The sequence below is a fragment of the Microtus oregoni genome, unplaced genomic scaffold (genome assembly GCF_018167655.1).
Source record: "Microtus oregoni isolate MIOR12 unplaced genomic scaffold, Mior012 000092F_000, whole genome shotgun sequence".
Classification (NCBI taxonomy): domain Eukaryota; kingdom Metazoa; phylum Chordata; class Mammalia; order Rodentia; family Cricetidae; genus Microtus; species Microtus oregoni.
The window spans coordinates 3,283,763-3,296,951 of NW_024544601.1; the positions used below are offsets into that span (position 1 = coordinate 3,283,763).

At 48.2% G+C, this 13,189-nt stretch overlaps 1 pseudogene; it reads left to right on the forward strand.

Annotated features, from left to right (window-relative positions):
- The first annotated feature begins 8,892 nt into the window (after positions 1 to 8,892).
- On the forward strand, positions 8,893 to 11,689 carry LOC121442561 (annotated as a pseudogene).
- The last annotated feature ends 1,500 nt before the right edge of the window (positions 11,690 to 13,189 follow it).

The following is a 13,189-nucleotide window of genomic DNA, read 5'->3' on the forward strand; positions in this document are numbered from 1 at the left end:
ACGCAAATTGCTAACGTGCCGACATCAGAGGAACCTGAATGCAGGGAAGGCAGGGACTCTTGGCACTAGTTTTGCAGCTTTTTCTAGTCTGAAACTATTTCAAAATCAAAACTCCATAAAATACAGTAAAAATAGTTTTAAACATCATAAAATAAAAAGTTTTAAGTCTTCTCTGGCCTTTGGGTGAGACATAAATTTTGGGTGAAGGGGGCAACATGAGAAGCAGGCGAAGAACACCTTTGAGGGGTTGACAGAGGCCCTGGCTTCCAGATGGCAGAGAAATTAGGAATGAACAATCTTCTTATCTCAAGGCTGGGGACTGAGCTCAGTCGGTAGAATGCTTGCCTAGCATACACAAAGCCCTAGGTTCCGTCCAGCACCTACGGTGGAACACAACCCTAATCCCGGCACTCAGGGAGGTGGAGGCAGGAGGCTCAGAAGCTCAGCCTTAGCTACACAGATATTGGAGGCTAAACTGGAATACAGAAGATTCTGTTTGGGACAGGGGTTCTTTCCATCTTGAGGAATTCACTGGGTCCCCCAGATTGAGAACAAAGGACCCATCTAATGCTGACCAAATGGCTTCTTTACAGCCTGTCAAAACACAATCAAAAGATGGATCCCAGGGAGATGAACTCAGCAATGTGCCAGGCTATTGCCCTGCTGCTTCCCAGTGTGCATCTCCCAGTGCATCTCCCACCACCCTAGGCCAGCCTGGGTCTCTGAGGAAATAAGGCACTTCAGACCCCAGCAGACCTTTGCCAAGACCCTTTTGACCTTAGCAGGAGCAGCCAGGCTCGGTTGGGAAAGAATAAAGGAGCTGGCTTTCTCCAGGGGACGCCCCTTCTCAGCCGGGTGTGGGGGACACGTGGCACAGCCTGCGAGGCTGTCTAAACAAGCAAGGGCTGAGCCGCACACCAGGCGCCACACTCATTAAATAGGAGGCCAGCCGCAGGGCTAATCTGACAGGCCGCCTCCAGACACCCGGGGGTGGAGTGGGGACTGCAGGTGGACAGGGTGCATGGATCAGAGAGGCCGGGTGGTCTGACAGTCCCTGAGCGATGTGTGGCCTCCATCTCCAGGCCTCCTCATACATCCACACGCAGAAATCAACAACGCTGTGGGGAAGCTCGTGGGGACATTTACACACCTCAGGCGACTACGACCACCTTGGGGAAGGGACACTGAAACTCCTTTCCTAGCTCGGTGGTTTCCTGGAGCCGCTGCTGAGGCACAGTGAGTAAGCCGCGCCAGAATTCAGAACAGCGAGGGCCCAGGGTCTGGGTAGGGATGTCGGCCTGTGTGTCAGGCTGAGCCTGGCGCCTAGCCAGCTAGGAGGCTGGAAGGCTGGGGAGGCAGGAGGTTTGCAGGCTCATAAAAAGAAATGGCTTGTTCTTTTGCCAGATGAGAGCGCGCCAGGTTGGGAGGGGTGAGAAGGGCGCTTCTAGTACCTGAACATTTCTGCCTACAGCAGTGTCCTTCTTGCAAATGGGGAGGCTGGTGGAGATCTGTGTTTCTGCCCCATTTGGAGGTGACCCTGCTGCAAGTGAAAAAACTGAGGCCTACGAGATGGAATGCCTTGGCCTGAAGCGCCCCCTCCCCAACCGCCGCTCCTCCCCACTCCCCCTACCCAGCCTGCCCTCCTGCCTTCTCTATGGTAAAGAAGCCTCCGGGACACTTGAGGACATGTGAAGTATGAGCTCCACTTGCCAAGTCACCCTGGCCCCTTAACTTGGCTGCTCACTTGTTTAGCCAGGCTGGGCAAGCCTTAGCTGTGTCCTGACTTCCAAATTTCTTCCGGACTTCAAATGGTCCAAACTCAAACAGTATTTTTATTTTTTTATTTTACATTTTTATTGATTGTGTGTGTGTGTGTGTGTGTGTATGTGTGTGTCCATCCATACATGTAGATGACAACTTTCTTCAATCAGTTTTTTTCTTCCACCTGGAACTAAGGTCGTCAGGCTCAGTGGCAGGTGCCTTTGCCAGCTGAGCCTTTTTCCTGGCCCAAAAACAGTATTTCTTAAACCAGCTTCGGATATAGGGCTAGTAGTGTGTGTGTGGGGGGTGGGGGATTTAATTAATTTCAATCTATCATAGGCAGATACAATAAAAATGATTTGCTAGAAAAAGGAAATGAAAAAGAAACACAACGTATGAAATGCAAGCCCAGACCTTCATTATTAAATTTAGCAGACATCCGAATCTTCTGTCAACATGCTATGAAAGTTTCCAAACACTTGCTCCTAATTTCTGGACTTAGCTCACTGAGGATAGGTGCCAGGCAGACTGTGGACTGGCACTAGCACCCAGAGTATACTGTGAGTAGCAGTGGCAAAAAGCCAAGGTCAAAGCATGTAGTGTCTGAGGCTCCGGGTGGAGCTCTATGGGGATGGAGCGCTACCGGAGAGTGATTGCCCAGCACGTTCTGGCTCTGAGTTCCATGCCAGCACAGGGGAAAGGGGCGCTCTGCTGGGTATGGTGGTACACACCTTTAACGCCAGCACTTACCAGGCAGAAGCAGGAGGATCTCTTTGCATTTGAGGCCAGCTTGGTCTATGTGGGGAGTTCTAGGTCATTTGGGGAGCTATACAGTGAGAACCTGTCTAAAAGAAAGAGAAAGGAAGAGAAGGAAGGAAAGGAAGAAGGAAGGAAAGAATGATGGGAGGGAGAATGAAGGGAGAGAGGGGGGGAGGGAGGGAGGGAGGGAGGGAGGGAGGGAGGGAGGGAGGGAGGGAGGGAGGGAGGAAAGGAAAGCAAGCCAGGTGTGGTGGCACACATCTTTAATCCTGGCACTGAGGAGGCAGAGTGGATCTCTAAGTTGGAGGCCAGCCTGGTCTACAGGGCTAGTTCCAGAACAGCTAGGGCTACACAGAGAAACCCTGTCTCAATAAAACAAAAAAAAAAAAGAAAGAAAGAAAAAAGGAAGGAAGGAAGAAGGAAAGAAAGAAAGAAAGAAAGAAAGAAAGAAAGAAAGAAAGAAAGAGAGAGAGAGAGAGAGAGAGAGGAGGGGGAGGGGGAGGAAGGGGGAGAGGGAGAGATCTGAGATCTAACGCCCATCTCTATAGCGGCTTGGCTCTGTGGCTTCCCTATCAGGGTCAGGTGGCCTTCATCCGCTGCTCAGAGCAGACCCACACTCTGCTCCCATACACCACAGTCAGATGCATTCGAAGAAAAGTGTGAGGCCTTCATTTCATTGCCAGCTCAACTGCTCTTTCAAAGCAGAGGAGAGGGTAGGATGACACCGTGCGACTTGTACGCATGTCACAGAGAAACAGCTAAACAGCCACCCGGCGGTTCTCAACCTTTAACGGTCACATGGTGACCCCCAACCATAACATTACTTTCGTTGCTACTTCATAACTATAATTTTACTACTGTTAAGAATCATTATGTAAATATCTGTGATAAAACCCCTGTGAGGGGATCACCAGCCACAGGTCGAGAAGCACTATTTTAAATGAACCTTTAGGCAAATGCCCAGGCTTTCTCAAATGCCTGGCCTACCGACCCTCTCTTCTGTAAAACAGTATTTGAATGTGCCAGGGTGGCTAACAGGACCTATGTCAGCATTTCTTCAACTTTAATGTGCCCACAAGTCCCAGGGGAGCTTGTTAAAGTGCATCACTGTGTGACAAGACTGGAAAGCCAGCATTTGGGAGGACTGAGGCAGGAAGAAAGAAGGTATAAGGTCATTCTTGGCTACACATGGAGTTTGAGACCAGTCTCTGATACATAGTAAGATAAAACAAAGGAACCCATGCGGATACTGCAGGTGCTGTCTCAGCTTGGGAGCTCTGTGGGGGGCAGGGGATGTGGATATGGCCACCAAGCTTTCCCCAGGTCGCTTGCTGCTCAACTGGTCACTCTCTGAACAGCAAGAGGGAATAAAGTCTTTGAGCACTGTCACCATCCCCCATTACCAATAGGCCTCTTGGAAATGTCCAGTCCCCTAAAGTGGATGAGTGTCTTGGTCGCCCCTAGAATAGTGATGCTAAGGTGTAGACGGGGTTCTCTGACTAGAGTGGGAAGATGTAACTTGAAGAGTCTGTGATGTCCCCTAACTGGATCCCTGCCCCACATCCACCAGTTATTAATCATGGCTAACTGTCACAGTCTCTGTGCAGGAGCATCCGATGAACTGCCAGGCACCATCGCTAACCCCAACACCAAGCGCAGTTCCATTCACTACACAATGCTTTCTTTTCATGGTGAAGCCCAGCAGATGATTTGGGGATACCTCTTCCGAACTGTGACATTCGCCCCCCAGATCTCCCAATAAAAACAAAATCAGAGGCCAATACACTGCCACCCAAGGCAAGGCATACCTAACTTCTGGTACCCATTTCGCTCCCAGGTCCCAGAGTAGGAGTTCAGAACTGCCTCCCAGCTCCAGCTCCCTTATCCTACAGTTCTTGTTTTGTTTTGTTTTGTGTTTTTTACAAAAACCAACTTGGGAATCCTACAGTTCTTGCAAGGCAGTGAAGCAGGCCCTCTTCCTATTCTTTTTCCTGCTCCTCTGGACCTGCTGAGTACAAACTTTAAAAAAATGGACAAAGCTACAGACAATGAATGCCTTGCAATTCTATTTCCTCCCAGCCGATTCCAATGCAGGCTAATTGGACATAGTGGAGCAATGATTTCTTTGGTGAGCACTGACCAGCATCTCCTCTCCGGTACTCTGAACTCCATTGGAAATCCACAGGCAAATAATGCCCAGGGGCCAGCGAAATGGCTGCACCGTGAAAAAATAAAATAAAAAAGCATTTGCCAAGCAAGCCTGATGACATAATGGAACACAGGGTGGAGGGACAGAACCGACTCCTCCCAAGTTGTCCTATGGTCTCCCTATGTGCACAGTGACGCACATCACACACACGAACACATGTAATGATAATAATAATAATAAATAAAAATGAATATATGTTAAATAAAATAATGCCTGAATGAGCCCTGCTGCATGTGGCATAACAAGAGTCCTCCTGGCCCCTAGGGCTGTGTTTCTCAACCTGTGGGTCTCAACCATTTTGGAGGTCGTATCTCAGATATTTACATTATAATTCATAAGAGTAGTAAAATGCCAGTTAGGAAGTAGCAACAAAATAATGTTATGGCTGGGAGTCAGCACAGCATGAGGAACTAACTGTATTAAAGGGCACAGCATTAGGAAGGTTGAGAAGCACTGCCCTACAGTCTATGAAAGGGCTGTCTCCTTGGCATCTTAGAAACAGCATCTTTCCTAGGGAGGCCAAGGACTGAGCTCTCCCATAGCCTCATCTGTCTGCAGAGACTTAGTGAATTCCTACTGGGTGTTAGGTACCGGGAGAGAACCAAGAGGACAGAAAAACTGGGTGGTTGGGGTCCTCCATTCAAAGTGCTCTCGAGTTTAAGGTGGTGACATGGCCAACCCCCTGTGACAGCTACTATAATTCTTCGCCCAGATCTTCAAGGGAAGACATGCCCAGCCTGGGGCTCTCAGCTCCTTGCTCAGCTCCTGAAGAGCTGCCCGCCAGGGCTATGCCCTCAGCAGCAGCCCCAGCCCCATTCCCACTGACCAATGGTCTCCTGAGTGTTGCCCAGGAAACTCACACATTGTTTAACCACTCAGTTCTGGGCTTTACCAGGTCTGGGTTCCCAGTTAGTTAGCACATAACCTGGTGCTGGGGGAGCTGCACAAATTGAAGAGCTTAGAGCTGTTGTTGGTCGTGACCTTGGCTGACTGACAGCTCCACCCTAAGTAAACCCTAGCCTGGGTATTCCACAGCCAGAGGGGCAAAAGGCAAAATATTCAGGATGCCTATGGGCCACTTTCTCTATCTGGATTTTGGTCCACATCTTTAGGGGGGGTTCTTCCAAAGTTACAGAGCACAAATGGTTCTTCATCTCTTATAAAATATAATCAGATTCAATACGCTGTCCAAGCGGCCTACAAACTCGGGGTACACTCAAACTCCTCCACTGACTACTTTGCCTTCTGCTCTTCGTGGCCTCTCCAAGGCACCCAGCGAGCCTCAGGAGGCACGCTCTTTGTGAAGGAGGCCCTCGGAGCTGACTTGGGGTCTGGGGAAAGAGAGACCCTTATTCTGAATATTTTCTCTCCCAACTTCACTGGAGACAGTCGACAACCAGCTGGGGCTTAGAGAGTAGAGTTCAACATGGCCATACCAAGAAGCACCTGTGGGCAGACTCTGTGAAGATGCCCAGGGAGCTGGACTGCCCTCTGGCAGGCAGCAACAAAACAGGGCTCCCCTACCCCTTCCTGAGTTCTAGCCAGAGCACCCACTGTGGCTAGGAGAGAGTGTGGGCCCAGGCAGACCCCAGCGAACAGCCCCCAGCCTTCCACTCGGCTGCCACCTGTTTGTTTTCACAGCTGCTCAGCAGCCAGGCTGCTCCAGGGAGCAAAGGAATCTGCCTATCTGTGAAAAAGAATGTGGCAGAAAGGCAGGAGGTGCCTGGAGCAGCCCAGGCTGCCTTGGCAGCATCAGAGGTCCGCAGATCTCTCCAGACATGCTCTGGGGAGTAACCCGAGACCCCAGATGCCGAGGTCAAAGCTCAGAACCACCATCCTCACCTTTGTCCACGCTCATTGGGAGGACTTTGGCCAGGCACACAGGACAGACAGGGCACCCAGCCCCCACCCACCCCCCACACCAATCTAAGGTATTTTATTCACTTCTTTCTCATTTGTAGAGCTACACCACACACACACACACACACACACACACACACACACACGAGGCAGGGAGTGTGGCTCTGAGAAGGAAGACAGAACTCACAGGACTGGACACAAATGAGCCCGTAGTCAGGACAACAGTGAAGTAGCAGGAGCACGGTTCACCCCAGCGCCCCTACCTTTGGCCCAGTCTTGAGGCTAGGAACATCTTTCCTTGATGTTAAAGGAGGCTGAGGTGGGTCCAGGCAGGATGAAGGCCATCAGGCAAACAGGAGCTCTAGCCACAGCCCCCAGGCCTGTTAAACCTGTCCTAGAGCACTGTGGCATCCCAGGCAGGGATGGACCAAATTATCCTCATTTGTGGGCTTTGGGTCACAGGGACATGTGGGATTTCAAAAGAAGGGGCCCCATCTCTCCAGGTGCCATTTTCTCACTTAACTCAGGCCCGTATCAAACTTAGTAGGTAGCAGAGGATGCATTTGAGCTGTGGCCCTCCTGACTCTACCTCAGGAGAGCTGGGATCGCAGGCTTGTGCTGCGGTGTCGGATCATGTGGTACCAGGGGTAGATTTCGGGCTTTCCTGCGTGTTAAGCAAGCATTCTGTCTACCAACAGCTATGTCCCCAATTCCTCTAGGCACACCTGTCCGTGTTCACCCTACCACCTGTTCACCTCTGCAGTGACCAAGTGAGGGCTGGGACTGGAGTATAGGGAGCCATAAGTTGTGGAACCGCTTTCTGGATTTTATCAGGCTCCCCTCCTTAACTGGTCAGACTGTGCTATTGCAGTCTGGCTTGAGTTATGCCTCTCAAGTGTGCAGTACAGAATTAAAAAAAAAATCTCTCCCTATTTGTTCCTAATCATTAATAGTCTGGATGTCACTGAGAGCCCACCCCCACCACCATGGCCTTGGTCATGCTCTTTGTATACAGTGCTTCTAAATGACTATAGGCCAAAGTTCATATAGCGAGAGTGATCAGGAGAAGATGTCTTGGACTGGGCCTTCCCAGAAGAGACCCCAGCAAGGATTCGGGTCCATGATTTATTCAAGAGTGAGGCAGGGGCTGGAGAGATGGCTCAGCGGTTAAGAGCACTGACTGCTCTTCCAGAGGACCTGGGTTCAATTCCCAGCACCCACATGGCGGTTCACAACTGTCTGAAAATGCAGTTCCACAAGATCTGACACCTTCACACCAATGCACATAAAATAAAGTTAAATAAATCATTTAAAAAAAAAAAAAGAGTGAGGCAGTGTGATGATTTGCATTGTCAGCCTGACAGGACCTAGAGTCATCTAAGAGATAGCCTTTAGGCATACCTGTTAGGGTTATCTAGGTTAGTTAAGCCTCTGGCATCCAGAGGGTGGGGTATCTTCATCAGGTTAATTAAGGCAGGAAGACTTGCCCACTATGGGTGGGTGGCATCATTCTTGGGGTTGGGTCCTGGCCTGAATAAAAGTAAGATGAGTGCAGGCCAGCATCCATCACATTTGGCTTCCCAATTATGGATGTTCCAAAGACCTGCTGCCTTGATGAACTGGAAAAGGACCAGTATCGGATCAGGACCCCCAAGACCAAGTTCTCAGAACAAAGGAGATTTATTTGCCCAGAGGGACAAAGCACAGGGAATAAGAGACAAAGACAGGAGATAGAGGATGAGAAAGAAAGGGAAGGGAACAAGGGAGAGAGGGAAGGGGTATTTAACCAGGAGGGACAAAAGACTGACTCTGGATAGAGGGGAGACAGACACAGGCAAATGGCAATTTATAAAGGGAAAGGGGGAAATCCCATGTCAGGATGAGGTGTTTTCAATTAGGTGAGCCAAAGGGGGCTTTTGATTGCTGAACTGTGGTAGTCAACCTCAGGAAGAGGAAGTGGCCAAATAAGGGAATAGATCTTGGTGACTAGATTTAGGAAAGTAATCTAATGGTTTTTAGCGAGTTAGAGGGACTGGGGAGAAGGGCAAGGCCTGTCAGCCATGTTTGCCATGCTCAAGCTGGCCAGAGTCATTCAGACTGTCCTCACCAACTGTGAGCCAGAATAAGCCCCTCCCTCTGAGGTTGCTTTGGTCACAGCAACAGCAACAGGAATCAAGACAGGCAGTGAGTGGGGAAACACGCACCAGGTAAATGGGCATTATCAGGCAAGTCACCAGAGTGAGACGCTGGGATGTCCCAGCGGGACCTCTGAAAAGATAGCCCAGCATTGCCACAGTTGAGGCATGGGGAAGCTGAGGTGGCTCCCGTCCAGCATTGACTGGAAGATGCTCTATGGGCATTGCCTGCAAGCCCATGAGTGGGCTTCTCGGGCACTCAGAGAAAATTCTGGATTGGTGAGGATCAAAGCAATTGAGCTAAAGTGAGCACGGGGGGAGAAGGGTATGTATCTTTAATCTCAGCATTTAGGAGGCAGGAGTAGGAGGATTAGGAATTCTAGGCCAACCTAAACCACATAGTAAGGCTCTCTTTAAAATTTAAAAAACAAATTTAGTGTACAAAGCTTTGCAGCATTGCCACCATTTAATTCTAAAAGATTTTTTTATCACACACTTGCCCTCCAAGCTTCTAGCAACTGATATAACCTACTTAGTCTCTAATATATTTGCCTTTTATGAACATTTCACATAGATGGAAGCACACAGCACGGGGATCCTTTTAACTGTTTTCTTTCATACAGCATAGCCTCTGTGTGTGTGTGTGTGTGTGTGTGTGTGTGTGTGTGTGTGTGTGTCCTGTTTGCACTGCCTGCAATACTGGGGGGACACAGGTACTAGCTGCCACCAAGTCCAGCTTACACGTGAGTGAGCACTGGGGATCCCAACTTAGGTCCTCATGATTGCACGACAAATGCTTTACCAGCTTAGCCATCCCCCAGTCCTTCCATAGACTTTAGCAGATCCATCCATATTACAGAACAAATTATTCATTCCTTTTTGAGGTTGAACAATATTCCATTGCATGGACATGCCACAGTGTTTAAACACTGATGGCTATTTAGCCTGTCTCCGTGTTTGGGCTCTATGAATACTGCAACTATAAACATTTATATAAAATTTTTTTTAAAAAATAGAATTTTATTATTTTTAATTCTGTGCATGGGGGATGGTTATGTGCACATACGTGTAGGGTCCTGGAAGACCTAGGATCCCTAGGAACTGGAATTGCAGGCAGCTGTGAGGTGCCATGTGGGTGTTGTGAATTGAACTTGGGTCCTTGGAAGAGCAACTAGTGTTCTTAACTGCTGAGCCAGCCCTCAGCCATGTGTAAAGTTTTGTGTGGACTTGGTTATATACCTGAACCATGAGGTAAGTCTGTATTTATCTTTTGGAAGAACCAAAAAGCTATATTCTATAGTATCTATACCTTGTTAGAGCCCCACCGGGGCATAGAAGGGTTGGAATTTCTCCATATCCTCTTTCTGTTCCCCTCTCCTCCCTCCTCTTTGTCTTTCTTACTTTCTTTCCACCCTCCCTTTTGTTCCTGCCTTCCTCCATCCTTTCTTTCCTTTCTTTATTCATTCTTCTTTTTTCTTGTTTCCTTTCTTCCCCTCCCTCCTTATCTCCCTCCTCCTCCCTCTTCCTTCTTGAACCCTATGGGCATGAAGCCAGATCTCATTGTGGTTTTCAGTTGTTTGTTTTGTGGCTTTGGGGAGGGGTGTTGTTTGTTTTTGTGTGGGTTTTGTTCTTTTGTTTTTGTTTGTGACAGAGGCTCACTATGTAGACCAGGCTGGCCTCAAACTCACAATGTTTGCCCACTTCTCTCTGCCTCCACACCTGGCTCATTTGTTTTTTAATGATGTCAAGCATCTCTTTTTCTTTGTTTTACTTGGGGTTTGTTTTTCTCCTGTGGACCAGGCTGGCTTTGAACACAATATGTTGTCAAGGCTGGCCTTGAATTCCTGATCCTGCTGCCTTTGCCTTTCAGGTACTGGGATTGCAGGTATGTGCCACCATGGCCAGCTGTCGCAGCACTATTTAAGTCGCCATAAACTCTGGACAGTTGCTTTTACTGTGATGTCTCAAGTGTTAGATAGCATTGTAGTATTTTAGGAACTTTACATACAATTGTATTTTTAATTTTATATTTGCTTAATATAAACAATAACATATGAAGATGCTATGATCTCTTTTTATTGATTATCTCTGTATGTTTCCCTTTTATCAATATTTTCTTATCAATTCAGATGAGCTCTTTCACAAAACAACTCTAAAAAAAACATGCTTTTTTATATAGGCCGGTGTTGTTTTAATTTGGGAACCACGGTTTGATTTTCCCCCTTCCTTTGTGTTAGACCGTTTTGATTATCTGTACGGTTAACCTTGTTTTCTATTTTCTGATTTCTTCCATCACATCAAAACTTAAAATGTCCTTCCCCAGGGGCAGAACATGGCTTTAAGGAGAAACTCTTCAGAAGAAAATAGCCCTCCTAAGTAAAATCACAAAATGTTTCCAATGATCTCTTCTGTTAACTTCTTCATGACCCAGGAAGGGAAGGGAGTACATTTAGTGGCTTCATAAAGAACGTGGAGCCAGGAAGTGCATCTGCTTGTCTCCAGCGAGAAGGCTTCAAGGTTACTTCGAGCAGTGGGTGCGCTGGCAGCTCAGGCCCTGAGGGCCTGAGGGCCCCATGGCGTGGTTGCGACACGCCCCATGGCTTCTGGAGGTGGTCCTACTGATGAGGAGCAGGCTACAGGGCTGGAGAGGGAGATCATGATAGCCTCAGAGAAGGGACTGGATCCATACAATATGCTACCTCTGAAGGCAGCTTCGGGCACCAAGGAAGATCCTAATTTAGTCCAGTCCATCACCAACAAGCGGATAGTGGGCTGCATCTGTGAAGAGGACAACTGTACCATCATCTGGTTTTGGCTGCACAAAGGCGAGACTCAGCGGTGCCCAAGCTATGGAACCCATTATAAGCTGGTGCCCCACCAAATGGCCCACTGAGCCCTGCGTTAACTTTTCAGAATGTGATGGAAAACTTCCCTCCAATAAACTAGCCGTTATACTGGCTCCTCCAAAAAAAAAAAAAAAAAAAAGAACATGGAGCCAAACTGGACTTTAAACCCCAGCACTGACACCTCTTGGGCAAGGTGTTTAATTCTCTGTGCCTCAGTTTCCTCATTTGTACAGAAGGGTGTGGCTGAAGAATAAAGCATGAAAAAGAGGCACCAAGGTGAATAGGAAAGAGTCAGTGGCAGAAGAAGACTAGAAACCTCTCAAGCACAGGATAGAAATAAGAAAACAGAATGTGAGTGAGAAAACTCCGAGCCCTCCAAGTGTGGGAAAAGGCAAGTACTACATGAACAAGAAGGGTCATGATGTTCAGGGCCTGAGAGCTTTCGAGCCTTGCTCTTTCCCCAGATTTTAGTCAACTTCATTCTTGGAAATGTCTTTCTTTTCTTAATCAACTCTTTCCCATCACTATCCATGTGTCCCTGATCCTTTCTTCCATTATTACTTTGTTTATTTTCTGTGCACGTATGTGTGCAAGTATGTTTGTGTATTTGTGAGCATGTGTGCACATGCAAGAGAGCCATGGCATCCATGTAGAAGTCACAGGACAACTTGCTGGAGTTGGTTCTCTCCTTCCACTGTGCGGGTGCAGAGATTCACCTCAGGCTTAGCAGCAGACGTGTTTTGCTGGCTGTGCCATCTCAGCAGCCCCTAGGCCAGTTCTTCGTTCCTAGACAGAAGAACCTGGAAATATGAACAGGTGTTCTCTGACCTCTTGTCCATACCTAAGACAGGGATAACACCTGAATATAACCTAGGGATGGTATAACACAGATAATAACCTAAAACTACCTAGTTTCAGGTAGGATTGTTAAAAACATTAAATGGCATCCTAAGCATGTCTCAGATTAAATCTAAGTATAGCTGTGGCAGACAAGTGCAAAGATGAGGTGGTGCCTCTGGACTTGTCCAAGAAGGGCCAACAGATGCCTCTTTGCTTATCTTTCAGCCTGCAGGACCTGGTCCTCCAAACTAGGAAGTAGGCTCAGCCCTAGATCATCTCCCAAGAGCCCATATTGCGCTCTGTTTGCCCACACCCAGGGGACACGTCAAGAGATGGAAAGAGCCCCACTGGCTCTGGCAGCTGCTCACCACTGCCACTGAATATTGTCTTGCAGTCCCCTCTATGGTCGCCCCCCCGCCCCCCCCCCCCCGGGAATTTTAACTAACCCAGATTTAGAAAATCTGTTAAGCCTGAGTCATAGCAGAAAGGAGAAGGGACATATTTAAATACTGAAAACTGTTAAGTGGGGCAGTCAAGTTCCCAGAAAGCTGGTTAGTGGGGACCAACGGGAGGTGGCATCCTCAGGGTCATGGTTGAGCCATAGTCTTCATGCCCTGGAAGACAAAAAAAATGGCCATGTCCATTTGGCTCAAAACAAAGAAAAGTCCCAATGTCTTATCTTAAAATGGAACCTCTCCTTTCCTAAGCATGCCCACCACATGCCAACACCCTGAAGCTGGGATGCCTTAGCTCCAGGAAGGCAGGCCTCAGTTTTGTGC